Source organism: Prionailurus viverrinus, chromosome C2, assembly GCF_022837055.1.
Source record: "Prionailurus viverrinus isolate Anna chromosome C2, UM_Priviv_1.0, whole genome shotgun sequence".
In the NCBI taxonomy this organism is placed as follows: domain Eukaryota; kingdom Metazoa; phylum Chordata; class Mammalia; order Carnivora; family Felidae; genus Prionailurus; species Prionailurus viverrinus.
Genome location: NC_062569.1, coordinates 79,648,542 through 79,675,955, shown reverse-complemented (window position 1 = coordinate 79,675,955; position 27,414 = coordinate 79,648,542). Strand labels below are relative to the sequence as shown.

Sequence of the window (27,414 nt, the reverse complement as noted above, 5' to 3'; positions counted from 1 at the left end):
CAAAGTGACACAAATGTTCTGTTGGATATATAAACAAAGCACTCTGATACTACAGAAAAAGCAAACGTTGACTGTGGGGTAGGAAGGGTTGAGGGAGGCCAACAGAACAGAATTCTCTGGAAATCCCTTGAAAAGCATAGAAATTATCCTCAAAAATACACTCAGTACAAAAAAAAGTATTAAGACATCCTCAGTTAGCCTGCTTTCCTTCAACAATAATGCTAAGTGAAACAAAAGACTGCCCAAGATAAGTCAGCATTTATGTGTGCCAAGACCATGGAGAAAGGAAAAATCACTTTCCTCCATAAAGCCTTCATTTTAAAATGGAATTACTTAAATGCACATAAAACGTGCCTTCAGAAAATTCCAGACTCTCAGGACAGGGAGGACCTTAGAGGGCTTCCAGTCCAACTTCTCATTCCCTCTACAAAGGACCCATTAGTATCAACCTCTATGTGCAGCGGTGAAGTCATCACCCTTCAAAATGGCACATTCCATTGGTGGTCTGCCCCTAATATTAAGTCCTTCTTCACACGTCTTTCTGTTGCTTTCACCCACTGCTTCCAGAACTCCTTCTGAGAGCACAGAGAGTGAGTGTGTGTCCCCTTCCTGCTCTGCTCCCTCCCCCTCCATCCCCTTTCTCTCTTCTCCATACTAACTACTTCCAATTCCTTCTCTCAGCCCTCAAAGGCTCTGGTCTCCTGTGCCATCCACCATCCTAAACTTCCCTCTTCCTTTCCCTCCTCTTCCTCTCTCACTGTTCCAGGACCTAGAGTTCAAGCAATGTAGCATTCTGCTGAGAGGTCGGCATTTTGTCTGGGATCAGGAAGAGGGGCACCTAGGATCCAAAGGTTCCAAGGGTTAACTCTGTGATCCCTGACCCAATAAGACCCCGGGAAAATCACCTAACTTTTTGGCTTTGACCTTGAAATGCCATATTTGGCATATATTAGAATAGTATGGGCACGGTAACTCTTTGGAAGTAAAGAATACAAGCAGGTGAAAGCTATCTCCTGGCCCTACCCTACCTCAAGGACATACAGAATTTGGGGAGTCTCAGGCCTCCAATAAACCAAGGCCCCTCTAGTCTTAGATAAATTCCACCTTCTCAACTGCCACAGCCAGCCTTCATGGATAAATGTGAGATTAAATATACATTTTTAACCATCTCTAAACCTATGGCAGATATTGCTACATAATCATGGACTCTTTCCTACGAGTCAGGATACAGTTTCAGAATCATTCTCAACACATCATCACAAGAATCCACTACCAACACCCCATGTGGCCACATGAAATGAAATCGGAACCACTCCTTCAGAGGAGGAAAACTGACACTCCGAGATGGGCCGTGACCTCCCCATGACTGTGTCAAGAGCAGAACCAGAACCACAAAGGCCCCTTCCCCATTCTCCTAGGTCACCTCTCCTCTTCTAAACTCTGATCTGCCGTGAATGTGCCTTGACGTGGGGGACGGGACCTTGCCACTGCAGGTCATTCTACGACAAACACAGATAAAGGGTTGCTAAGTAAGGGGCAAAAGCTTCAGAGAAGGCTTGGAGGAAGAGGTGCATCTGAGCCAGCCTGAAGAAGTCTGCTATCTATAGGAACCGATGCGTTGTACTAGACTTCAGCAGGAGAAAATTCAAGATCGTGGTGGCATTCACAGTAGCAGGAACAGCATCAGCGAAGGAAGGGTGAGGACTCCAGGCTCTGAGAGGAGGCTGCAGGCAGGTAGGCAGAGCAGTAGCCATACCCGAGGCCATGGAGGCCGTGGGGAGAGGAGCAATGCAGAAAATGACAAGACAAGATTAGAAGAGCAAACCAGAGTCTGAGTGGTGTTTCCAATGTCGGTGTTTGGGGTTGTTTTGTTTTGTTTTTTAATTGACTTAAAAAACCCTGAGACTTATAAATGGGAAGAGACGATAAGGAAAGAGTGGGAGGAAAGGAAAGAATCTCTCTCCATTCTCAATGGGAAAAAAAAAGCCTTGCTATAAAATGTATTACAGGAACACTTTCATTATATAAAAGCCTATTTTGTTTTCATGTCATTCTTAGATTACATCATAGAGTGGTTGCAGCCGTCTCGTACCATATTATAAATAAATCACTAGCTTAATCATAGAACGAGCCAGGGCCCTAGATTTAAAAGGGAAATATTAGATCATTTTTAATAACTGATATAACTCAAGCCAGTCACCATTGAAGCAGGGTGAGGTGACGTCATCCTAAAGAAGTCCAAAGAGGAACCAAAGAGGGTCAGTGCTGGGCAGGCCCAGAGAAGATGCCATTTACAAAGGAAGAGGTAGCTGATGGCAGGTGAGGGGAGTTCATCCTCTAGACTAGACAATCTTGTCATGGAAAGCAATGCTTACTTTCCAAGTACCGATGTCCAAAAGGCCTTCCTTGTGAAACATAGTGTGTGAATATTATATTTTGTTCTCAGAGCTACTGTATTCCCAAATAGCAGAAAATATGAGCATATTATGATGTCCGTATTTATGTCTTGGGAGCCACTGAGCAAAATTATAGACGGGAAGGCTTTTACTTATTCAGGAAAATATGAAATCCGGGCTGACACATGCAAATGCTACAGGCCTGATTCAAGTCAAGGGGACAGTGCAAAGCGGGGACACTGAGAAAATGGCCTGACACAGTAAACAATTGAGGGTAATTTCCAGCCCTTACTGACTATTAAGGAGAACACCGGCTAATGTTTCATGAGCACCAACTTTGTGCTAAGTACCCCCTTGGCAGGCACTTTGTGTACATTTGTGAACACAAAAGAATAAGAATCCGAGGCAGCTGCTACCAGTTTTTCAAATTAAGTGGGGGCCCCTCGGTGGCTCAGTCAGTTGAGCGTCCAACTTTGGCTCAGGTCATGATCTCACGGTTCGTGGGTTTGAGCCCCGCATCGGGCTCTGTGCTGACAGCTTGGAGCCTGGAGCCTGCTTCAGATTCCATGTCTCCCCTTCTCTCTCTGCCCTTCCCCCGCGCACTCTCTGCCTCTGCTTCAAAAATAAACAAACATTAAAAACGTTTTTTTAAATAAAGGAATGATTAAGTGACTTAAGATCAGGCAGCTAATGCTAATAATGATAGTCTTCCCATTCCAAATTCTGTTCTATCTTGTTGCCTACACCCAACCCGAACTATTTCCTGTTACGGACTGTCAGTAAAAATTAAGTAATAGACAAGCCACACTTTGAAAGCACTAACAGTATCAAAACATCTTGAGAGTCAAAGGGGCCACGGAGCGGGGGAGTCATATTGACCTTCTGGCCAGCCACAGTCTTACTGACCCGAGCAGGCTTTCCTTAGTTTGGCTGCAGGGCTGGCTACTAACGACCTTGACCATAATTTTTAAGTCTTCCATTTCCATTAACTTTTGAGGAATGTTAAGGAAGACTCTAAGGGAACCTGCCATCCTCTATAAAATGGACTGCCAGTTTTGGTTTTAGAAAAGACAGTTTGGTTGGGGGGTGGGGGGGAAACGGACGCTCTAGAAAAGAACTTGCTGCCAGACAGAAGGTATTGGCTGACTTTTCGTGTCTGATCCTGTCAGTCCCACAGCAATACTGAGTATCGGTTCAGTGTTCTTAACACAAATGTCATTCATACTGCCGAGGCACACTGAGCCAAGCAACACTGATTTACGCAACTTTTCAGGACACAGCCGGACCCAACAGGAGATGTAGACCCTGAAATTGAACTAAAGGGACAACATGAAGGCTCCAGACTCCAAATCTGAACCTATTTTCCCCTAATCTGTTTCTGGAACTGGACAGAGGTTTCAAAAAGCAGAGAAACCAGGCCTAAAGTCTGTATGGACTGATTCGGAAAGAGAGACAGTGCAGGACGGTGAACAAGAAGCACTGGGCCAGAGACAAAGGAGCCTCAGAGGGTCCCTCCAATGGCTGCCAATGGCTCCATGGCCCCAGAGGAGTTTGTCCCCTCTCCAGGTCTTGGTGTCTCACCTGTACAGCAAAAAGTTCAAGCAAGAAGCAGCTCTAACTGGTAAGGAGGGTAAAAATATAGAGGTATAGGGGCACAGCATTAACTGAAAACTTGTGATCTTCCTCTGACAAGCCAGGCCAAGTTTCATTCTGTGCAATTCTAGCCTAATGTCTATATTCAGATTTTAAATGGAGTTCTCACCCACAATCTTCAAGTAAAGCGGGTCCACAGAGGTGTGCTGGGTTTCTCCAGCGGTGCCATGTAGCTCCTGCTCTCACCTTAGCACATGCCCTGTAACCTAGAGTATCTGTGCAGACAGCCCCTAAGATGGCCTCCTAGAACTCCGTCTCTTGGTCTTCATGCCCTTGTGCAATCCCTCCCTTTGAGCGTGGGCCGGATCTAGTGACTTGTTTCAAGCAAACAGAATGAGGCAGAGGGAACGTGCGTCACTTCCAGGACGAGGCTACAGAAAGGCTGCGGCTGCTTGCATCTGGGGGATTCTCTCTTGCTCACTTGCTCGGAGGGAAGGCAGTCGCCATGTTGCGAGCTGCCCTATGGTGAGGCTCTCACAGCGAACACCTGAAGGCAGCCTCCAGCTGACAGTCAGCAAGGAACTGAGGCTCTCAGTCCAACCACTGCGAGGGCCTGAATCCTGCCAACGATCATGTGATTGAGCTTGGGGGTGGGTCCACCCCAGCTGAGCCTTCAGATGAAATTGCAATCCAGCAGACACGTAGACTGCAGCCTCAGGAGAGACCCTGAACCTCCCATCTAAGCTGCTCCCAACTTCCAAATCACAAAGAGTACAAGATAATAAATGTTCTCTGCTTTAAGCACTAAGTTTGGGGTCTATTATGCAGCAATAGATAACAATGACAGGGGCCACATATGAGAGCCCCAGTCCCGGTCCCTAGCAACTCCACCATTTTTCAGGATACCCAGGAAGTAGACCAGAAGAGATCAGCTATCAGAAACTCCTGGGAGAAACCCTTAGCCCTCCCCATGAATACCGAGATGCTTTCCCACTTGGTGACACACACCCAGGCGTGCTCTGGCCACACAGAGAGGACCATGGAAATAATGTCAGTTCAACTCAAAGTCAACATGACACTTTTGGCTGCAGCAAGTGAGTGGAAAATAAACTGGAGTCTGAACCACACATGGAATATGACAGACTCTTTACCTGCCCAGCCATATTCTGCTGTCAGTTACTTCTACCCTCAGAACCTGCCCAGCCCTAGGGACCAAATGATGTCCACAGGCCCACCCTGCCAGTAGTCTGGCCTTGGTTTTGAGATCAGATCGCCTCCTCCTGGGAGCTTTCTTCGACCTTCCCGATTCTTTCCACGCTCCCAACCTTTTACACAAGCCCCATGAGAACTGAGGCTATAAAGGACCTCCACTTCCCAAGCACCTACTATGTAGCCTTAAACGGATCTGGTGATTAGTAAATGTGTGCTGTAAATAACACCTTTCTTTCTAATGTGGTATTTCTTATGCATCGGTCTTTCTCTCCAAGATCAGGGACTGTGCCTAATTCACTGTGGTGTCCTTAAGACCCTGAAGTTTACTAACTTCCAGAATAACAATGGATTAGGGCAGAGAACAAGCACACACTCTGTGAAGGAGGGGTAGATATTCAGCAGCAATCTACAAAGGCCTTATGGGTTCCCTATGCATGAGACACCAGACATCTTCCACCAGACAGGAATCCGTGTAGGAGAACCTGAGAATTCCTCTGACCCCCCTAGGGCCCTGTCCGACATAGAACAGAAGGTATCTCCACTGTGCTGAGCTCATGAAGTAGAAGAATATGGAATTAGGAGGAAGGAAACAAAAGAGGCAGAGAGAGCCCTACCTTTTATTTTTATGGACAGCAAACATCTCCTACAACACATCCCTAGGTTATAGAACAGCCAGAGCCCCAGGTGGCTGCATGGGTTCCTGCTCAGACCTAGCAAGTCTTTTTGTATTTTGGAAGCAATAACATAAAAAGCAATGAAAGCTGGCTCAGCAGACGGTCACACGTGCCCAGAAACCACCTGACCAAGTAATTGTAGGGAGCCAAGACATTCACCTCTGGCGGAAGTGACTGTTGCTTTGTTTCCGGCATAGACTAATACCTGATCCTTCTAAGGACCAAAAAGGAAATATTAAAAATGAAAGCCTTTGGCTACCGTCAACAATTGTACAGTAGTATCAACAGAGGAAAATAATTTCCTTCCGGACTCCCACTGGGCCGGTCACGCCTAGACAGAGGTGTGATTATCTAATCAAACAGAGCAAGAGCCTAACAGCTAGACTGTAGGTTCAAGATTTCTCAAGCATGGAGACTTCTCCATGTCTCTCAAGTCCACCTCCTTTCACTTCCTGCTACCTAGGGCAAAATCAAACATGAAAAGTAATAATAGTACACAACTGCATTTCAACTTCAACCGTTACCATGAAGCCAGCTTCCAAGACTGAGGACAGATTAGCGCCCATCCAATCCTGGGGATGGTGGGGATGTAGGGTTGGGAGGAAGAACATACACTGGGCATATACTACGTAGCAGGCTTGGTGCTGGGGGGCTGCACATCACACGGTCTTATTTTTCTTTCTATTCAAGATGAGTCATTCCGCCATAATAATCTATCATGTATGGACCACGCTTCGCAGTCTGCAAAACAGGTTGGCATCTCTCAACCCATCTGCTCTAAGCAAACACGAGAGGCAGGCAGAGCAATGATTATCATTCCTAATTCCCAGATCAGGGAAATGAAGGCAGGGGTGATGTCGTTTTTCTGGGGGTGCACATCTAATAACTGGCAGATCTTCCAAAACCCCATTCTGCTGCACGTACTGTCTTTTTATGCACTCACAAACTTCTTAAGCCCTACTGGTCCCGAAAGACTCATTCTGCCAGGCACTTGTTTTGTTCCCAGAAAGCCATGTAGCCAGCCTCATCTGCTCTAGATTTCCTAAAACCCTCCAACAGCGAATGGCCAGTGTGTAATGGAATGCCCTTGGAGAAAGGGACACTCGCCACCTTTGGATTCATTCTTTCTAGCCATGAAAATGCACTGTGCACCTATTATGGGCTAGAGATCCCACCAAACTCGAGATGCACTTTTGAACAAGCGATGCCACCCCTCTTCCGACCGACTTTTATATTCTTAAAGGCCATCATCACGTGTGCCCTCTGCCCTCTCCAGTGGAGTCTCTCATTCCTGTAACAGTTCCTGGTGGGACATCATTTCCGGGCCTCACAGCGTTCTTGTGTAGACAGTCCAGCTGGCTAAGATCCCTCTCAGAGGATGAAGCAAAGACTACCAGCTGACAACCTAGGAGAGCTCTGACGGGAGGGTAGAAAGGAAGTTCGCGGTCACCCAAACAGTGTTAGTCCTCTCACCACCTCCAAGCAGCCCCCAGATATTCTTTGAGTGACCACTCTTCTCCACTGTGCAGCTGCCATGGGATTTGGGTGGGACCATCTCCAGACTCCGTTCCAGAGGAGGGCCCAGTGCACATGGCACTTAGCACAGTCTCATCGTCTTGGCTTCAGTGACTGTGCAGGAACGTGCAGGAACCCAGGGACATGGGGACATGGCAGACAAGGCTCTCTCCCCACAATGGGCATAGGAGGCATAGGGCCCAGGATGAGGCACACAGCCATCTCTTGATCGCGGGGGGAAACATCCAAGGTGGAAGCCAACACAGAGAAGGCAGAGCGAGGAGTGCTATAGGAAACAGAGCTGAGTGCTGTTCAGACTGGCCCCGAAGCCCACCTTGCCTCCGGACTTGCCAGTTACCAGCAGGATCCCCCACCCACCGTGTTCTAGAGGACATACCCTATTTAATGCGGTCCAAGGCTGCACTGGCATTTTAGAATGGACAACAATCACTTGCGAATGTCTTCCGGATTCCTCCTGTTTAGGAATTCTCTCCCATTCTGTCATTACACACTGGGTGGGTTGGTTTGTTTTTAATCCAAGTAAACCTCTTCCTATTAATCACAATTAATTTCAAACACTGAAACAACTCAGGAAGTAGAGCAGGTAACAAAGATTTCACAATTGATGCATAAAGTGCAGGCTTGGGACAAAACATTCAAGATCAGGTGTGAAATTTTAACAAGCTGAAGGATTTTAAGAGTCAAAAGACTGGATGCCAGCCCTTTATCTTACGCAGATCTATTGGCACAGAGGTCAGTTGTTCTTTTGAGGTGCAGTTAATTAAGAAAAGGTGGTAAAATGTAACTATAAACTCAGTTACACTTTTAAATAAAGTTAGGTTTGACCAATCACTATGGCATCTGCTCTGTTTTGGACAACTAGACCATAAACACGGCAAGGCTTATTGCTTGGAATACAGCCAGGGCTCAGGGCACATAGGGATTGGTCCTTGGGATGGAGACCACAGATCTCAGGTTCTACATGGACGTTTTTCCCAGAATTCTCCAGTTGTTTTCCTCAGATCTCTGCACAGCCCAGGGGAGCCCACACCATTATTCTTTTCACCACTCCTACCTTCTAGAACATGATGTTCTGTCCTACCCACTGAACTCAGAAGTATTCCAAAACACAAGGGAAACCTTCCCTTACCTGTTTGCCCTTCCCCTGAGTGTGGAACAGGATTCCGACTCACATCCCACTGGAGCTCTAGCAGGCCCTCTAAGACAAAGGTTCACACCCTTTGCCTGAGCAAATTTAGCATCCCTTACCTCAAAGGGTTTTTGTGAAAATAAAATGAGATCGCAGAAGCAGCAGCAGCTTGCACAGGGGTAAACAAAAATCACTCAATAATACGACTTTTCTTTCCTTGCAAATGCCCATAACACTGTTCATTGATATTTTCTTTTTGGTCTTTCCATTTCAAGAATGCTTCCCTCCATGCCAAAGGAGAAAGAAGGAAGCAACACACTTATTGGCAATCCGAAATCATCATCACTCCAAATTTTCTTCCAATTTCTCTTCATGCCTCCTTCCAAGAGCTGAGTCCTGCCCTGCCTCTGCTTTGTCACACATTTTATTAGCATTGTCCTGTTTTGTCCATTGCCAATGAAATCAACTCAAGATAAAAAGAAAACAGTTTGGTTCTTCTCTAGTTCTTATTCTATCCCAGCTATCAGTGCCCATGCTTTAAAAGGAAAGCCTGGATTTTTTAAACTCATTAAAATGTGAACATTGATTATAAAAGAAGAATGCCTTCCCTTCTCTGTAGAACTCACCAATTGTGGAAAAATAGCTTCCCTCTGATGAGTGCCCAGTAGAACAATGAGAAAAGTCCTCAAATGAGAAGCAGGCAACTGGGTTCTGTCTTCAGTTCTATTTCTGAGCCTCAAGGTCCCCACCTGTGGAAAAAGGGAGAACAGGTTGCCTACAAATCTCTAGTGTCTTACCAGCTTTAGAACTTTTCAATTTTATGAACTCACTGGCTAGCCATACTAGGAATGATGCCAGCTGACGCCCAAAAATGCGGCGGCTTCCCTCTACACCTGCTAAGCCCCCCAGTCAGGTCCTGGCATTTCTATTGCACTAATTTGTCTCAGTAACACTGAAAAGGGATTGCAGGGACCCCAGCCCTCCTGAGAAAACAGCTTCATCATAATCTCAGAGAGGAAAGATATCTATAGTTAGATATTCACAGTTTTTTTTTCAATTTTAAAATTTACTTATTTATTTATTTTGAGAAAGAAAGAGAGAGAGAGGGAAAGAGAGAGAGAGAGAGAAAGGAGCAGAGAGAAAAGGAGGGAGAGAGAATCCAAGCAGGTTCCACATTGTCAGTGTGGAGCCTGATGCTGGGCTCAGACCCACAAACCGTGAGATCGTGACCTGAGCCGAAACCAAGAGTTGGATGCTTACCTGACTGAACCACCCAGGTGCCCCAGATATTCACACTGCAGCCAAGAAAAAATTAAGAGCAAAATCTGAACAAATAAAAATAGAAAAGATATAGGAGTTTGGAGACAAATGTCTAAGTACGGGACTGAGTGACCCCTCTGAACTTGAATTTCCTTGTCTGAAAAATGACAGCCAGTGAGCAGGAGAGAGCTGGACAAACTTGACACTCCCAGTAAGTCCTCATTACAGGTTTAATTTCATGAAGACCTATCACTATTTTGCTAAGGAGTATATGATACATATTCCCACAGACAAATATTCCAAGGCAGTAGGCTGTTACAAAATACGTGCTTTGTACACGCAGGTAGAATCCACATTCTAGAAAAGCCACTACTTGCATTTTCATTGTTGACATTTTACACATTATTTAACCATCCATGAAATTCTTTTGTGTATATTATCTCATTCAGTCCTCATTCAGATAAGCTCAAAGTGAGGGGGGACCTTAAAAATGACCCACCTCCACTGTTCCAACTGACAGCAGGAGAAGCTGGGGCCAGAGTCGGGAGGTGGCTACTCTAGGAACCACAGTTAGTGGCAGACAATCCAGGGCTCCAGTCCAGGACTTGCTCCATGGACCCAATTTAAGCCACTTGGACAGAGGAGGACACCAAAACTCACTGGGCAGAGGGACTTGCCCTTGGTCACACAATCAGCTTTGGGGCAAAACCAGGACTGCCACATCCAAGTCTCTAGAAGCTTGCTAGGACACCTGCTAGAAGCTCTCAGTATAGCCCAAAGGCAGAAAGAAATTAAGTCGGGGAAAGGGCACGTAATCAAGATAAACCCAGCAAAGCAATGAGTTTCCTGAGACCTAGCGGTCTTCAAAGACATCAGAATTCTCGATGCCATTCCACTGAAATGAGAAAGGCCATCATTTCATACTTGCTGAGGAACGGAGCATATGCAGAGGCACACCCCGGACCCATGGACAGTCCAGTCTCATGGAAAACACAGGACAGACATCACTCCCCCACCCAAGCCCCAGGAAACCGAAGCTTCTCCTCGCAAAGGGAGATACTAAGTCAGAACGGTTTCTACAACCGCAGCGGAGGGCACCAGACTTCCCAGATTTCTAAACCGGAAGGAGAGGCTCTCCGCCTTGGCCCTTGGGGCCATCTCCCCACTCCTGACAGCTTCCCTCCCCACACAAATGACAGTGGTCTCCTTTTCCCTAGTCCTCGTCTCTGTCAATATTTTTTTTTCTTCTTTTCCATAAAGAGAACAAGCAGCTTTGCTAAAGAACCACTGTGAAATGATTGAAGTTCCCATGCAAACAAACCATTAGCAGAGTTCAAATGCAATTTAAATTACCAGTTGTTAAAGTGTTCCTCAATTTCGTGGTAAGTTTCCAAGGAGAATTACATGCTATATACTATTTAATTGGTTGTTTTCTATTTTTTAACATCCATTTATCCCCCCCCACCCTGATATTTCAGAAGTGTCTATAAAAGCTTCCCTTTAAAAAATTATACATTGTTGAATAGATTAAATCTAAAGATTGAAAAGTATCAGAGAAACAGCTGCAGGATTATGCAGCTCAGCAGAAATTGATGGTTCTGACACCACAAAACATGCAGAATTTTAAAATCTTAGGAGTCATCTCGTAATGCCCTCAGCTCTTTACAGGTGAAGATGCTGAGGCCCTGACAGAGAAAGGAGGGCTTGGCTCAAAGTCCCCTGCCTGATCACTGACAGACCCAGGATGACAGCCAGCACTCCTGGTCCCCCACACTGTTGCCTCTTCTCACCACCCCATATATGGAGGACGTGATGGGAAATCCTCAACGAATTGTACTTTCCACCTGTAATTTTTTAAGAGGAAAGACGAAGTCCTCTTTAAATACACCCCTGACCTCAAAACCAGAGATGGGCAGTGGCAAATCCGTCTCCCAAGGGGAGAACAAGGAAAGGCTGATGAATGAGTAGTCAAAGGAGCTCAAAACGAGCAGATTCTTGGCAGAAAAAGGAAAGACACTCTTCCAGATTAATTAAACAAGTGACGGGACATCGACACTGCTGATCTGCACTGCTGTACCTGGCCTAAAACCAGGGGCTGCTCCTGCTGTGAGAGGGTAAAGGATCCACAAAGCAAAGGCAGGCCTCATCGTGTCCGTAAAGGGAAAGGATTTCTAGAAGCCACCATGAGTGCAAGATGAAGCTGAATGTGTTGATACAGGATTTGTGTCAATTATTTAACCTCCCTGAGCTCAAGCTTCCCTGTCTGCAAAACAGGGATAACACCACCTACCCATCGGGATCTATGTGATCATGCCCTGGGATTCCAATTCCAGCACGCATGGCACAGAGCCCACACGCAGCAGGCATGAACGGTCAGCCCTTCGCCTTCTAAGGTTTCTATGATTTCTCAAAGCTTAAGATTCTGTGGTTCTAACTTATTTGGACTATAACAGAGCCTCACCGGCTATGTATGTTCCGTAAGTGCGTTAGATGTTCATTTGTCATTCAAAAACTAAGATAAGACAAGTGTGTGACAACTTACGCATCCAAGCAATTTCCTTCAAAAGCAAACTTTTTGGAAGTCCTATTTTAAAATGGCCTCCGATAAGAGTGGCCAGTTAAGCCGGGCGCGGTGGCGCGCGCCTGTAGTCCCAGCTACTCGGGAGGCTGAGGCAGGAGGATCGCTTGAGCCCAGGAGTTCTGGGCTGTAGTGCGCTATGCCGATCGGGTGTCCGCACTAAGTTCGGCATCAATATGGTGACCTCCCGGGAGCGGGGGACCACCAGGTTGCCTAAGGAGGGGTGAACCGGCCCAGGTCGGAAACAGAGCAGGTCAAGAGTGGCCAGTTAAGCACTGATTTGGGCTCAGGTCATGATCTCACAGACATGAAATGGAGCCCCACATCTGGCTCCATGCTGAGTGTGAAACTTGATTCTCTCTCCCCTTCTCTCTGCCCCTCCCCTGCTCACCGTGCACGCATGCGTTCTCTCCTGTCTCTCAAAATAAATACGCATTTAGTATATAAATAAATCCTTCAATAAAGCCTAAAATACAGAGAACAAACTGATAGTTGTCAGAGGGGAGGAGGCGGAGGGAGGGGTAACAGTGGGTAAAAGAGAGTAGAAGTGCGGGCTTCCAGTTATGAAATGAATAAGTCGGAGAATAAAAGAGTGTAGGGGATATAGTTAATTACGCTATAATAGCGACATATGGTGACTGATGGTAGCTACATTTTCGGTAAGCATAGTATAACATAAAGATGTTGAATCACCATGATGCACACCTGAATCTAATGTAACATTGTATGTCGACTATAACCAAATAAGAAAAATCATAACTTAAAAAAGGCTTTCAAATCCAATGTATGAATCAAAAAGTAACAAAAATCCCAATTTAATGTCCAAAACCTCATTTAAACTTCCCACCAACCCCATAAGAACAATTTCCCAATTGCCCACTGAGGAAACTGAGGGTCAGAGAGGTCAGGCAACCCCCCAAGGTTCTGGGGCTGATAATGGTAAAGCCAAGACTTGAACCCAAGTCTTCAAAATCAAGCCCCACAACCCAGATCTTACTACCTTGCAGTTACAACTGTACGATGGGCAGCTATTCTGCTAGAGGCAGAAATATCCTAAAAAAATTCCTCCAGTATTTTCACAGCTTAAGGAACTCTGGGATACAAAACAAAGCCGGAACTTTCAAAATCAAATATGTTCACATGAGAAGCAGAATCCTTCCTGACTTCCACCTTGCTCTATGTTCTTCAGTGAAATAAAAAGCTCAGAGCCCTGGCACGGAGCAGACATCGCTGGGTATGTGGGAAGCAGGCCTGAGAAAGGTCAGCGGTGAGCTGACGGCAGTCCAGTCACAAAGAGAATTCCAATGGCTGGGCTCACGATCAAACACACCGCGGGTACCCAAGAATGAGCTTCTGAACACCCCTCCGGCACAACTGTTACTGACACGATGTCATGTGCCCTGCATTCGCAGGTGCTCAAAACAGACACTTGCTAGCACCTCCTGTCCTTAATGAGGCACCGTGTATGGACCCAACAGCTGCAGGTGCTGAGTCAGGCCTGCCCGGCACTCTCAAAGAGCTCACAGGCTCACCGGGCGGGCACACGCTCGAAAACACTGAAAAGTGTGCAAAGCACAAGTCCACGCGACGTTGTTTTGAGGGTCTGGAAGAGCTCCGTGGATGATGACTTCTGAACCGAGCCTGCACACCCAACAGGATTTCCACCAATGAGGAGGGGGAAAATAGGCCCAGGGAACAAGACATGCTAAGCGCCGTAAGGAGGCGTTCAGGCTGTTCTTAGGGAAAGTGACTAATCTGCTGAGGCCAGTGGCAGAGCACACGGAGGGATGCGGTGGGAGACGAGGCTGCAAAGGAATGTTGCGGCCAAGACATGAAGGACTTTATGTGCCAGGCTAAAGCACTTGGATCTTGACACTCATGGGTACTGCATCCCGGGACATGACGCAGGAGAAAGTTAAATAGCAGAGCTACCCCTTTAAGAACTGAACGCCCTTCCGTTGAGCCTCCAAGCACAGGGAGGGTGGGAGGGTCTGAAGGACAGCTTCCTCCTCCCAAAGGACCCCTTCTCCATGGCCCCACCCACAGAGAAGTCAGAGAAGTGGGTGGCTCTCAGAGGTGCCCCAACCCACACGTCTGTGGACCTTTCCCTCTAGTCTGGAACTCCCAACCATGAAAGACCCAGAAAAGACACCACGTCTCTTGTTCCAGGCAGGATTTCCACTCTGCCTTCAGGGAAATGCCAGCACTACCCAACCTGATGAACCAGAACACGGGCCGAACACAGGCTCCAGCCTCTTTCCTGTTAACTAAGCAGAAGCCAGAGGCCTATCCAGCACACCCTGTGTGTGCCCAAAGCTCCCTATCACGGAGCTCTTCTGTCCAGGCCTGGTACCATGTGACCGGGGCCTCCAACCAGTAAGGAGCCTGCACTGACGTCACCAGTTAGGTCCTATGGAACCTTTCCCTTAAAGGAGCCTTTGCAGCAGGTCCCATTTGTTAAAGGCACAGGCAAGATGTTTTTCACTTCCTGCCCAAAAAGGAGCTCCTGGTCTAGAAGGAGGGATAAAACATAAACCAAGTAGGAGATGGTGAGTACCACGGAAGAAGGACAGGTGATACAAATCCTCACGAGTAACCCTGTGACTCGATGTGATTTCTTAAACCCATTTGAGGGATATGGAACCTCGGGCTCAAGCAGGTTAATTGACTTGGCGGATCACACAGCTAGAAGTGCCACAGCCAAGATTTGAATGCTCAGAATCACCACAGAGCTATATACTCTATTGCCCCACAGCCCATTGTGATGCAAGCTAGCAGAAGAGAGAACAGAGAGATCCTTTCTAGTATGGGGCAGTGTGAACGGTGGAGAGTAGATGGTGATCACAGGTCACCTCCATCAGAAGGTGGCCATCCAGGCAGAAGTGTTTAAGAGGAACAGGAGGTCTCTGGATGAAGACAGAGGAGGGCACCTCAGGCTAAGAGAACAGCATGAGATAAAGCATGAAGGTGAGAAAAAGCAGGGTATGTCTGGAAAACGGCAGGGAACATGGGTGTCTTAGGGATGAGCGAGCCAAAGCCTCACAGCGGACAGGCATTGCTGTCTGACGATGATGGGCCAGGGACCAAGGGCACAAGTTCTTACTTCTAAATGGCAAAATAAAGAAATTTACAGTCAGGGACACACAGCTGAACATTCCAGCTCTACTTGGGGTCCCGTGCTATCGTGCTAAGGCCACCATACATTCACCTTCCAGGATCTGGGCTGGGGTCAAGAGTAATGGGCCTTCAGGTCCCTTCTGATCAATATACACAGGAACACTGGCCCCTCTGGAGGTCTGAACTTCTACACCTCTTCTAGTACATTCTGCCCTCCTTGAGAAGAATCCCTACAGCTCATCAAATGACTCCCAAACCCTAGCTGGGGCACAAGCACCCGACGTGGTGAACGGAGTACAGAGAGCAGGACAGGAGTCATAGAATCAATCTACACTTGATTTCTGGATTCTCCAAGAATTAACAATGGAACCCTGAGCGAGTCCCTTCCTTTTAGAAAAGTTAAATTTCTTCATTTGTAAAATGGAAGGAACCATCCTACTCATATATCTATGAGTTCTTGTGAGAATTAACAACTAATTTGTGAAATTAAATAGAAGGATATGTGTTTCTACATGCAGCCTGACATGTTTAGAATAGGTACTCCCCCTGAAAGCCACCATGATGGCAGAGGTGGTATAAAAACAGCACAATCCTCCCGGTAAAGTATCTAAAACTGGAGTTGTCAACAATCCCCCCCCCCCCGCCCCCGTTGAAAATTGATCTGTATTCCCCCAGGCAAGTCATTACATCCTTTTGCGCCAAATTGTTTTCATCTTTTAAATGACCCAGTAATCCCACTTTGGGCAATATACATAAGGGAATAATCCAAAAGGAAAAAAGAAGGCAATTTGTTCAGAGATGTTATTCATAGTGCTATTTCTAGCTCTTTACATATCCCTCTATTATAGCACTTCTCTCACTGTGCTGTAATTATCCACTCCCCTTCCATACGCCTCCAAATTATCTTTGAATCAGTCCCCAGCACCTAGCACAATGCCTGGCATACAGTAAGAACTCAATAAATGTTTGTTGACTAAATGAATGGGCAATATGAAAGAGATTTTAAAAGAAATTCAAATGAGCAAAAACAAAACACTGCTTTTAAGAGATAATGCTAGAGTTTAAAAAAAAAAATGGTAATACAGACGGCAAACTATTCAAAGAGGAGCATGTGAAGACGCCCAGAAGTGAATTGCAGGTGATTCAGAATACGATCTCTGAGCATCTCCCGGCTCATGCCCAGTGCAGTATAGGACTGCCATGAGACACCCAGGGCATGAGGTCTCATGTGGAGTCACTTTGGCCCAGTGGCCAGAGCACAGGCTCGGTCAGGAATCTTAGATTCCCAGCCTGACTCAGACACAACCTCACACTGGCCAATCATCGAACTTCTCTGAGACCAGTTCCTCCACACCACTGAAACATGGGGGGATTTACAGGAAAGCCCATCCCATTTAAAGGAACCACAGAGGGGGAAGCGAGGACCGGCAAGTGTGAAATCAAACGTAAACGAAAGAGGAGGTTTGGGAGGTAGGCTTGGACCACGGTCCTCAAGCCAAGGTGGGGCCTTGAAGCCCCAGCTCTTCCATGCCCTGCCCCCCACCCCAAGGCTTCCATTCCCATCTAATAGGGTGGCTGAAGGCTCCTAGCAGGGAATCTGCAAGAGGCAAGAATCTGGACGACCCATCAAGGGAAAACAATATGTTAAATACGGCCCACAAAGTCAGCATCACTCTGAATGTTCCATATTCTTGGTGGGAAAGAATGCTTTATACAAATACCCAAGGAGAGCAAAGGAAGCAGCATGTTCTGCAGGGCTTATTTTGGGGCGTTCCAGCAGCTCTCAGCCAGGAAGTCAGAGGCAGGAAACCCCTGCCCTCTGTTCCCTGGCCAGAAGTTCAAGGTTAGAAACCAAAGCAGGGAGCACACAGACTCCTTAGTCTGAATCAGCTGCAAGTCTCTGCACCCCCCACCTCCTGCATTGCACATTTTCACCTCCATCAGGGTCTCCCAGATTCCTGCCCACTGACCTTGACACTATTCTGAAGGAAACTGCCCTTGACGTCCCATAGACAATCCCTCCAAAACATGTCGTGAGCCAAGTCACTTGTCTCTGGCTCCATTTCCATCACCCTAGTCAAAGTTACCACCACCTCTCGCCTACTGACGGCAAGAGTCTCCTCCTGACCCCCTTGCTTCTACCCTTGCCCCACTCCCTGAAATCCATCCCCCTGACAGCGAGCTGAATGATGCTCCCCATCACCCCTAGATTCGGGTCAAGTCCCTGCTCTAGCTTACTTACACCCAGCAGCCCTTTCCCTGCCCTCCTGGCATGTTTCTTCCTCGGCCGCCCACTACCTCCTAGCATTCTGGGCCCTTTTCATTCCTCAAGCACAAACTCATTCCCGTTCCATGGCCTTGGCATTGACCGCACCCTCTGCATGGCTCTTCCTCCTGACTTTTGCACGGCTGACTCCTTGTCATTCAGACCTCAGCTTAAACATCACCTCCCAGATCCCTTCCTCCATTCACTCACCGTCTTAGTGCCCTGTGTGAATCCTCCCAAGTGTTACTTATCATTCCCTTCTATTTACAGGTTCATTTATTATCTGCCTTCTCCACACACCCCTAACTAGAATGTAAAGGTCCAAGGAATCATTGTTCCATGTGTCTTTTCCGTCACTCTAAACCCAGGGCTGGATCAGTGCCCAGAACAGTTTGAAGCACATAGGTGGGAATCCAATAAACATTTAATAAAATTAGATGAATACATACCACCAGTGACAGAAACCTTACCGATTGCTAAGGGCAAGTCGCCCAGCACTGTGGATAACGTCCTGGGCTCTGGAGTCAGATGACGATCAGTAATGCTTGCTACTCAGGAGCTGTAGGAGTTTAGGAAAGTGTTCCCATTTCTCTAGACCTCACTTTTCTCAAGTAAAATGGGGTTAACATCACCCGGCTATAGGAGGGCTGGGAGGATAGAAGGAGATTGATCATGTAGAACGCCCCGTGTGGGCTCAGCACAGACAGAATGTTCCCTGTTGTCAACGACGGTCCCATCTTACAGGTGGGAAAACTGAGATCAGAAAGGAGCAGTATCACCCAAGTGAAACACTGGGTCAGCAACAGAGCCAGGTCAGAAAATCACAACTGCAGTCTCTGTCCACTGCTGTGCAGACTAGCTATTCCTTAGACATCGTAATAACAAAAATGCCTGATAGCATGTAACTGATTTATATACTGTCTTGTTCCCTAAAGGATCTGCTCTGAAGTACCTAACAGAAATGCATGTAATTTGTGATTTTTTTATGGTGAGAAAACTGGGGAGTGAGATGGAAAAATAAGGTGAAGGAAAAGGACAAGGATTACAAAAAAGAAGAGTCTTGGGGTGCCCGGGTGGCTCAGTCAATTAAGTGTCCCACTTCAGCTTAGGTCATGATCTCGCAGTTCGTAAGTTCTAGCCCCATGTCGGGCTCTGTGCTGACAGCTCAGAGCCTGGAGCCTGCTTTGGATTCTCTGTCTCCCTCTCTCTCTGCCCCTCCCCTGCTCGCACTCTGTCTCTCTCTGTCAATAATAAACACTAAAAAATTATTTTAATAAACAAGCATTTAAAAAATTAAAAAAAAAAAAAGAAGAGTCATACGTCTCATACCATTTGCCAGAGGTGGGCTTCACATTTGGCTCTAAGCTTCGCAGAGACCGATAGAAAATGGAAGGAAATACCCAGGTACAGTCCTTTGGAACACTCGGTTACTGAAATGTCACAGCAAGGTGTGAGGAGGTATCACTATCCAGTTAAGAACCACCCTAGTTTGTCACACTCTTGCCAACTAAAATCAAATATCCACTTACCCCTGACCACACGCACTATGAAGTCACACAACCTGGGTTCAGATCCCAGCTCCACTACCGACTGCGTGACTTTGGGCAACTCAACCCCCCAGGCTCTTCCTCTATAAAAAGAAGGTAAAACACAGTACCTAAGTGGGTCAACAAAATGCGGTGTGTATGTATGTAATTCTGTCACGTGCTACAACACAGATGAACCTTGCAGACATTATGCTAAGTGAAATAAGGCTGCCACAACAGAATCGATACTGTAGGATCCCACTTAATGCGAGGTGCTTAGAAATTCATGGAGACAGAGGGCAGAAGGACAATTGTCAGAGCCGAGGGGAAGGGGAATGGGAAGTTAGTGTTTAGTAGGTCCAGAGGCTCAGTTTTGCAGAATGAAAGGAGTTCTGGAGACGGGTTGCCGGACAGGTGGCTGCATTTAACACCCCGGAGCTGTACATTTAAAATGGTTAGATGGTAAATGTGTACTTTACCAAAATTAAAAATAAAGTTAAAAAAAAAACAGCACCTACTCATGGGTAGGGATAATAGTGACTCAATGATTTAGGTCAAGTGCTTAACCCAATGCCTGGCATTCAGAAAGCAATCAATTCATGGCAGTTCTCCTTCCGAACAGTAACAGCCCATACACCTGCACCACCAACCCTAACCTCTTGGTGCCCTTGTCTGTCACCACCATAGCAGGTGTGGGGGGGACCCCAAGCCCTGTTGCCTCAATCCCAAGCCTTCTTGCCTCCCACCCGGCGAGCAGGGCTATACGCAGGCCAGCCACCATCATGGAGCAGGAGACAGGCTGTGCGCAGGGTCCTGGGGTCCTGCCTCCCTGGCATTCTAGAGCGGCTTAGGGAACTGCTTGGCCTCCCTTCAACACTGGACAGACTTGGGTCTCCGAGCACTCCCCTGAGCTATTAGGATCCGCCGCCTAATGCCACCGGCGTGAAAGTGCTTCCCCGAGACACATCTCCAGCGTCTTCCCTGAAGTGAAGAAAAGTGCCCCCAGGTTCACCAGAACCCAAACTGACTGCAAAGAACTACTCATGGCTGTGTAACATCTGGCGGGCTGTTAAGAGAGGGTGGTGCCCTCTAAGTCTCTCTTTAAAGCTGTATCAAGGCAAGGAAGTGTGTGTGTGTGTGTGTGTGTGTGTGTGTCTACGAGTGTGCGTCTATGTGTATGTGTAACTATGTGTATGCCTGTGTGTGTGTCTGTATGTATGTGCACCTATGTATATGCCTATGAGTGTGTGTGTCTGTGTGTGTGTGTCTGTCTATAATATGTGTCTGTGCCTGTGTATAAAATCCATTCAGAGTCAAGCTCACCTTTCGATGGGAATTACACTGCAGCATTCTGACAGCTAAGCAAGAAAGCCCTCCCTGCTCAGTCTCTTTCAAGGTCTGTGCATAACTTCTACCCTCTGGGAGAAACTGAAGTAGGGGTCTCTGTTCCCCGGTTCTGCATTTTGGACAAGCTATCACTCCCTTCTAGGAAATCAGGAAAGAAAAAGATCTAGAAGCCAAAGCAGGTCAGAAGGCAGCAGCCCACATTCAAATAACATTCACATGACCGAAAGCAGAATAAGTAGAAAGCAAAAAAAGTGGGGGGGGGGGGGGAATTTTACAAACAACAAAAGCCCATGTAACCTGACAGAAAGAGGTCTGAACTAGGGCAGTTAGGTGCTAGTTCTCAGTCTCACCAATCAGATCAGTAAGTGGAGGCAACTCTGGCATCCAGAGTCCCCATTTCCTCATCTGCAAAATGGGCACGCTCTTCTCCGCCTCTGCCTGCAGGGGCAGCTGAACTGTAGCGGAAGGAAGAACCATCCAGAGCCAGGAGCCCAGGAGTTCTAATCCCACCTAATCAGCCCTGTACCCGCAGAGTGAGTTAGCTTAGCTCCCAGGCCCTGCACTGCCCACCGTCCTGCTGCAAAAGGAGGCCGACAAGCCCAATCATCTCTAAGACTCCTTCCAACCCACCCAACGTCCTGCACACTGGGTATTTATTCCAGACCGTGGATGCCATGCAAATGCTGCATATATGGCCACATTTTTATGCCCTTAAGGCCAACCATAACTCTGCTTTTCAAGCTAAGACTACCCCTCCCCAAGTGTCCACAAACGTCCTTCGGGCTTGTTGCTCTAACCCTAGCAGACAGACAGACGACAACACTCCCAAATTACCTTCCTACCCAACTCTGGCTAGGCCTCAGGTGGGAGGAAATATCTCTCATATTTTTTTCACATACGAATACAATTTTCCCTCGGGCAGAGTCCGCCTCCAAATCCCACGGAAAGAAGAGCTCCCCTGGGAAAGCAGCTGTCCACACCCCAAATTAAAGTGGCCAGCGCTCCCAGCAACATGTCCCATCACCCTGCAAGCCCCAGATCTGCGAGCAGAAAGGCCATTCGCTCTGTCAATAAGGATGTACTCACGTGAGTCGGGCCCCACAGGCAGCTGGCCCTCCACTGGCCCTCACTCCCTCTCACACACCCTGAGTCCCACTGCAAGGAGGTGGTCCCAAGGCCCGAGGGGAACAGCACTGAAACATTCTCTCCTCAGCTTCCAGTACAAGGGGCAAAGGAATGGAGGGGATGGCGGGGGGGAGGGGGGAAGGGGGCGACTTTGTTTCTGGAAACAAGAATTCAAATCCTGCTTCTCCTAAACCCTGAGTCACCTCCTCCTCTTCCAATAGATCAGTGTGGTGGGTAAACATTTCCATATATGGAGAAGCAGGCTAGAGGATGTCAGAAAACTCACCCTTCTCTCCTCTGGCACTTGAAGAACATGCCCCCACTTATGACAGAATTCCTTAATCGGAGTAGATGATTAACCCCAAAAGAAGGAGAGTCTCAATCTGCACAGGCTGACTGTTACAGGAAAAAGGCTCCCAGTCCAAACAAGGAAGTGACTGGTTTGCAAGACTTTAAGTTCACCTGAGGAATGGGGCCATCTAGAAGGCACTGACATTTATGGAGTCAATCTATTCATTCAGAGGAGGAGGGTGGTATCTGGGGGAGATGTACCCTAAGCAGTCACCAAGAATCCAATCCACAAGTCTTCTGATGGCAGATGAGCCCTAAAATAATCCCCACCCTTGGCCCCAATTCCCGGACTCCCTTGGGCCAAGAATCCTCCTGGGAACGTAGTTTCGCATGAGTTACTCGTAGGACAGAAACCAGGCACAGAAACCCAGAATAAAACCAGACTTTCAGAAGAACACTGTTGAGGGGGAAGGAGGGCTGAATGCCCAATCTAATTGGTATGATTACTTCCCATCAGAAGGTCCCGAGAAGTGTTTGAGAACTAAATTGAACCAGTAAAGTCAGTCAAGAACGGATCTGGTCTAAAAAGGACTCCAGACTGAATTAGCAGAAGAGAAAGGAGAGAGAGAGATGGGGTGCAGGGGAAAATGGCGGTGAAGGGGAGGAGGGGTCTGCTCATCCCAGTGGTTCTGTTTCTTACAGGGATCCTGTTCTACTGTTGGCTGCAAAGGCTTTCTGCGTGCCATGTACCAATTTTTCAGAATCACCACCCACCTCCTGGCCTGAACCATGAGGCTGCTAGTTCTCATCCCCGGGGGAGTCTTCAAGCAATGAACAGCACTACTCAGAGGGCCAAGGCACCCAAGCCCTAAGCCCAGGTCAGCTCACTCCTTAAGATTTTGGAAAAATCAGTTCTCTTGGGGTTTATATTCTTTCATCTACAAACTGGGTCAATATCACAAAACTGTCCAACTACGTGTGCTAAAAGCAGCTTCTACTTGGTCTATCCAAAGAGTCACAGCACACTTATTCTGATTACTTGTTTTATCTTTTGGCGAACATGCCATAAATACCTGAAAAGCAGCAAGCACTTCTTATTTATTGCGTGTTTAATAAATGAACACAAATATAAGTGATTATTAAATGAGGTAGGGAAACAGGATCAGAGAACCTTCCGGCACATGCCAGAACCATAACTCAGCACAGAATTCTGGCCACTGCGGTCCTCCCCAGAGGTCCCAGAGGCAGTCTGAGGAGGGTAAAAGGATGATCCTCGTTTGTAACTGAGAAGACTAGACATGGAGCCCTGTGACTTGTGGATCTGTAGAAAGACTGTCATCCTGTCAGGAGTTCAGAGTCCCTTCCAATATTCCAGCAGAAACATACCAGCAGAGGGAAAAGACATTCCGTGGAAAATAGCTGCCCACAGATGGCCTGGGAACTCTGGAAACCGGGGAGTAAGCAGACTACAGAGATAGGTATGAACCAAGAACAAAGAGTCTGTGTCTACCCTCCATTTTGCAAAAATAGCACTTGGAGACCAGCTTCCATATTCACAAAAGGGCCCCTCATTCCTTAACGTATGTGTGCCTCTCTTCCTCTTGACCACTGCAAACCACTGGCTCTGGGATCTTGAGAGGAGAGAAGACCACTAAGCCCGATGTCCCGCCTGATTATAAATCCCGCCCCCCCCCATGGTGTCCATGACATCTCCAGTGAGGTGGCGACCATCATCTCTTACAGCTGCAAATTCCATCTTTCCAACAGAAAGTTCTTCCTTATACGGAAACCAAGTCCGGCTCCTGGCTTTCCTGTGCCTCATTCTGCCTCTTCGAACCATATGAACAACCGATGTCTGTTCCATTGGCTTGGAATTTTTGTAGGTGAATCCGGATACAGAAACGAAGCTGCCCAAGATCTCAACCCTCAGTCACTCCGGCCATTTCCTGACCATATCACCCTGCTCGCTCCTAATGTATCTGGTGCCACCTTGAAATCCATCCTTTTCAGGCTTTTCCAGGAAGTACTATTGCTAAGCAATCCATTCTGCACATGGGCCCCTGGCCTTGTGGACTCACAAGACGTGCCCTGTGAAATCCCAGTCCCTGGGAAATGAGAGGAGAGACATCTTCGAGACCATTTCTTCGGCCACATTCCCACCCTTTGTGGACAGAGCTCAGGGCTGTGGATCCCATTCCCGGCTCCCCATTCCTGGTCTCCTGTCCTGCCAGACCTAGCATTGTCTCCAGGATACAGGGCTGTTCCAAGGAACATTAAGAGAGAGCTCTGCAGGAAAAGAGGGCCTTGCCAACTCAAACGCTCTCAGAATAATAACCAAGCAGCCTGCAGGCAGGACAGCAGTGCCAGCTTGCTGATCGCAGGGCTGGGAGCTCGTGATCCCTGACTAACTACCCCGGCACCATTCTGGACTTCATTGTCTTTACAAATCGGGGGAAAAAATGTTCTTTTGTGCTGCAGTTCTGATGGCACGGCTTGGAGTCAGGGCACATGCAGCAATGATGCCTCACATTAGCAACATGCTTTACTAGTTGATAAATGCTTTCCCAGACAGTCTCATTTAATCCCTACTGGCAACTCCACTGGGAGTATTGTACCCAATTACGTGACAGGAAAACTGAGGCTCAGAGAGGCGAAGTATATTCCTAAAGTCACACCAACAGTAAGTAATTAGAGGAACGCTGGTTTAGAAGTTAGACGACTAACAGTTCCAACTCTGCTAAGTACTAACTGTATGACCCCTGGCCAACTTTAACTTTCCTAAGCCTCAGTTTCTACACCTGAAAATTAGAGATTAAAATAGCCCTTCTGCCTCCTCCCAAAGCAGTTACGAGGATCAAATGAGATAATGAGACTTAAAACCCTCTGGAAAACGGGAAGGCGTTCCAAAAGTGTAAGGGATTATTGTGTGATTACTTGTAAATGACTGTGCATTCCATTACAAATACAAAAAAGCAGTGAGGTCATCCTCGAGACAAAGAAACATTAAGGCTCTGGGAACCAAAGGGAAATGATTTGATGTTCTACAGGTTTCTGTCTGTGTGCTTCTCACTGGTAGCTGAACCTCAGCATCAACTGTCAGATTTTCAGCCGCCAAGTCGCATGTGCCAACAGGACTCTCAAGACAGTGCTCCTTTTTCAGCTACAAGCGAATGCCGGCCCGAAAGGAGGTAATGGAGAAAGGGATGTCTGGGAGACCCTCCGAGAGTCTCAGTTCCGGAAACATGACCTACGACGTTCTCCTTGGAGAAGTTGTTAGAAATACAGGCTCCAGTCCCTCTGCAATAAGCCCATAGGGAAATAAACGTACAGGAATGAGCTATTTACCAGAGAGCACTGAGGAGGCTCCCAAGCATGAATTAATCAAGGACACAGGGTATTTCAAGCTGCAGACACCAAAAAGATGGAAATCAGCAAACCATTAAACATCCGAACACATCTCATAGAGGCTCAACCTGGAATGCGTGCAGCCCAGGCAACGGAGAGGTGTGCCTGCGTACCAGAGCTCCCGCTGCAGGTCACGTGGGGGCGGAAGGGACCCGGGAAGCTCGGAGAGCACAGCCACTGGTCTGGTGTCCTTCAGGCCCCTGCCAACACGCTGGTCATCAGGATGCTCCTCAGTGTCTGCAAAGGTCCAAGTCATCAACGTCGTGCATGGGAAGGGCCAGATCTGCCCCAGAAATCCATGCCCAAGGCTGATGAGCACACAGCTCAGTGATGGTTATTTCCTGGTTTGCACCTTATCATCTCCTTCCTTGTGCTTCACATTGGAGACAAGCACTAAATAAATTTATCACAGAGGTGTGTGCATACCTATTAAGAGTGTGTGCCTGAATCCCCAGGGACGGTGCAGCAAAGGGCTATGAGACCCAATGTGCAATGAGGGGTGGCCTACTCCATAAGTTCAGACTTCAGGAGGGTATCCTCAATGGGAGGCACAGACTTCCAGGCTAGGTATTCAAAGAGGGTGAGACGGGCGCAGTGACAAAGGACATTCCAGGCAAAGGGAAGGATGTGAGGCCAAGCCATGAAGAGCTATGTCCAGTGACCAGCAATGTGTGTAGGCCACTAGTGGGAGAGGTGGGCAGATGGGTGGAGACGAAAAGAGGTGACTCAGCAAGATATCGTAGCCTAAGGTGATTAGGTTGGGTTCTATTTCTGAATGCAGACTGGTTTTTTGACAAGCAAAGCTCTGAGCACACCATGGATCAGGTTTTTGAAAATGGTCTCTTTGGGGGCACCTGGGTGGCTCAGTCAGTTAAGCGTCCGACTCTTGGTTTCAGCTCAGGTCATGATCTCACGGTTTCCTGAGTTCGAGCCCCGTGTCTGGCTCTATGCTGACAGCAAGGAGCTTGCTTGGGATTCTCTCTCTCTCCCTCCATTTCTCTGCCCCTTCTCCACTCGCTCTGCCTCTGTCTCTCTCAAATAAATGAATAAACTTAAAAAATGAAAAGAAATAAAAATAAAAACATATATGGTCTCCTTGACTCCTCACCGGCCAATAATAATAACAACAAAACAACTATAATGTAATGAGTGTTTACTCTGTGCTGAGCATTATACTAAGCAGGCTACATATATTACGCCATCTGGTCATATCAGCTGCCCTGTGAGCCAGGCAGTCTCACCTATTATACAGATGAGAAGATAGAGGCTTAAAGAAAAAGGAAACTGGGCAAGACCCAGAGATAGTAAGTGGAAGAGGCCAGGATTAACTAACTCCCAGTACAGACTCAACCCCTTGCAACTCCAGAAAGCGCTCGTCAATTTCTAACTTTCTTTCCTATTGTCCAGACTCTCCCTATCCCATTTCTACAAGATGAAACCATCCTCATATAACTATCACAGAGGACAGTCATATATATAACAAATAAAACTCTCTACAAAAACAGCTGACAGTGTTTCTTATCTGCTTCTGTCTCCCCAGAAGGTCCTTGGAGTCAGGAGCCTCGCCTGTGTTCTCAGCACTGTGCACACAATGAACCCTCCATACTTACATGTGTTCAGTTAGACAAAGTCTTTGAAGGCTGGGCCAGGGAAGTAACACAATACTAGCTGTCATTTCCACTCTACTCTTCACAAAAATGGAACTAACCTCAGTGAGGTTCCCAAGGTCTGAAGAGGAGACCCAGCCAAGATGAAGGACGCAGGTCAAAGATCATGTGCATGGGGCAGCCTGAAGCTTCTGCCCCTTCTCCGAGCCTGCAGGACCCTGAACCTGAAGCCAGGAGCCCAAAGGCCCAAAGGAAGAGGTAGGCAGAATGCTTCCTTGAAAAAGGTGGGGGGAACCCCAGAACCCCTCATAGTGTGACCTATACAAAGCCACTCTGTCTCTCAGCTTTGGTG

At 47.4% G+C, this 27,414-nt stretch overlaps 1 protein-coding gene across 10 annotated transcripts in view; it reads right to left on the bottom strand.

The window, feature by feature from the left end:
• Positions 1 to 27,414, bottom strand: part of LPP (LIM domain containing preferred translocation partner in lipoma) — a 677,058-nt gene that overhangs the window by 597,798 nt on the left and 51,846 nt on the right. For 5 of the 10 annotated variants that reach the window (XM_047874816.1, XM_047874813.1, XM_047874824.1 and 2 more), the window contains exon 2: positions 9,167 to 9,289. The exons of 1 other annotated variant lie outside the window; for it this stretch is intronic. The gene's annotated coding sequence lies outside the window, so the exon portion shown is untranslated. Of the gene's footprint in view, positions 1 to 9,166; positions 9,290 to 13,378; positions 13,397 to 14,593; positions 14,613 to 14,935; positions 15,024 to 21,720; positions 21,869 to 27,414 lie in introns of those variants that run through there. 4 more of the 10 variants (XM_047874815.1, XM_047874818.1, XM_047874819.1 and 1 more) reach the window with 4 other exon arrangements.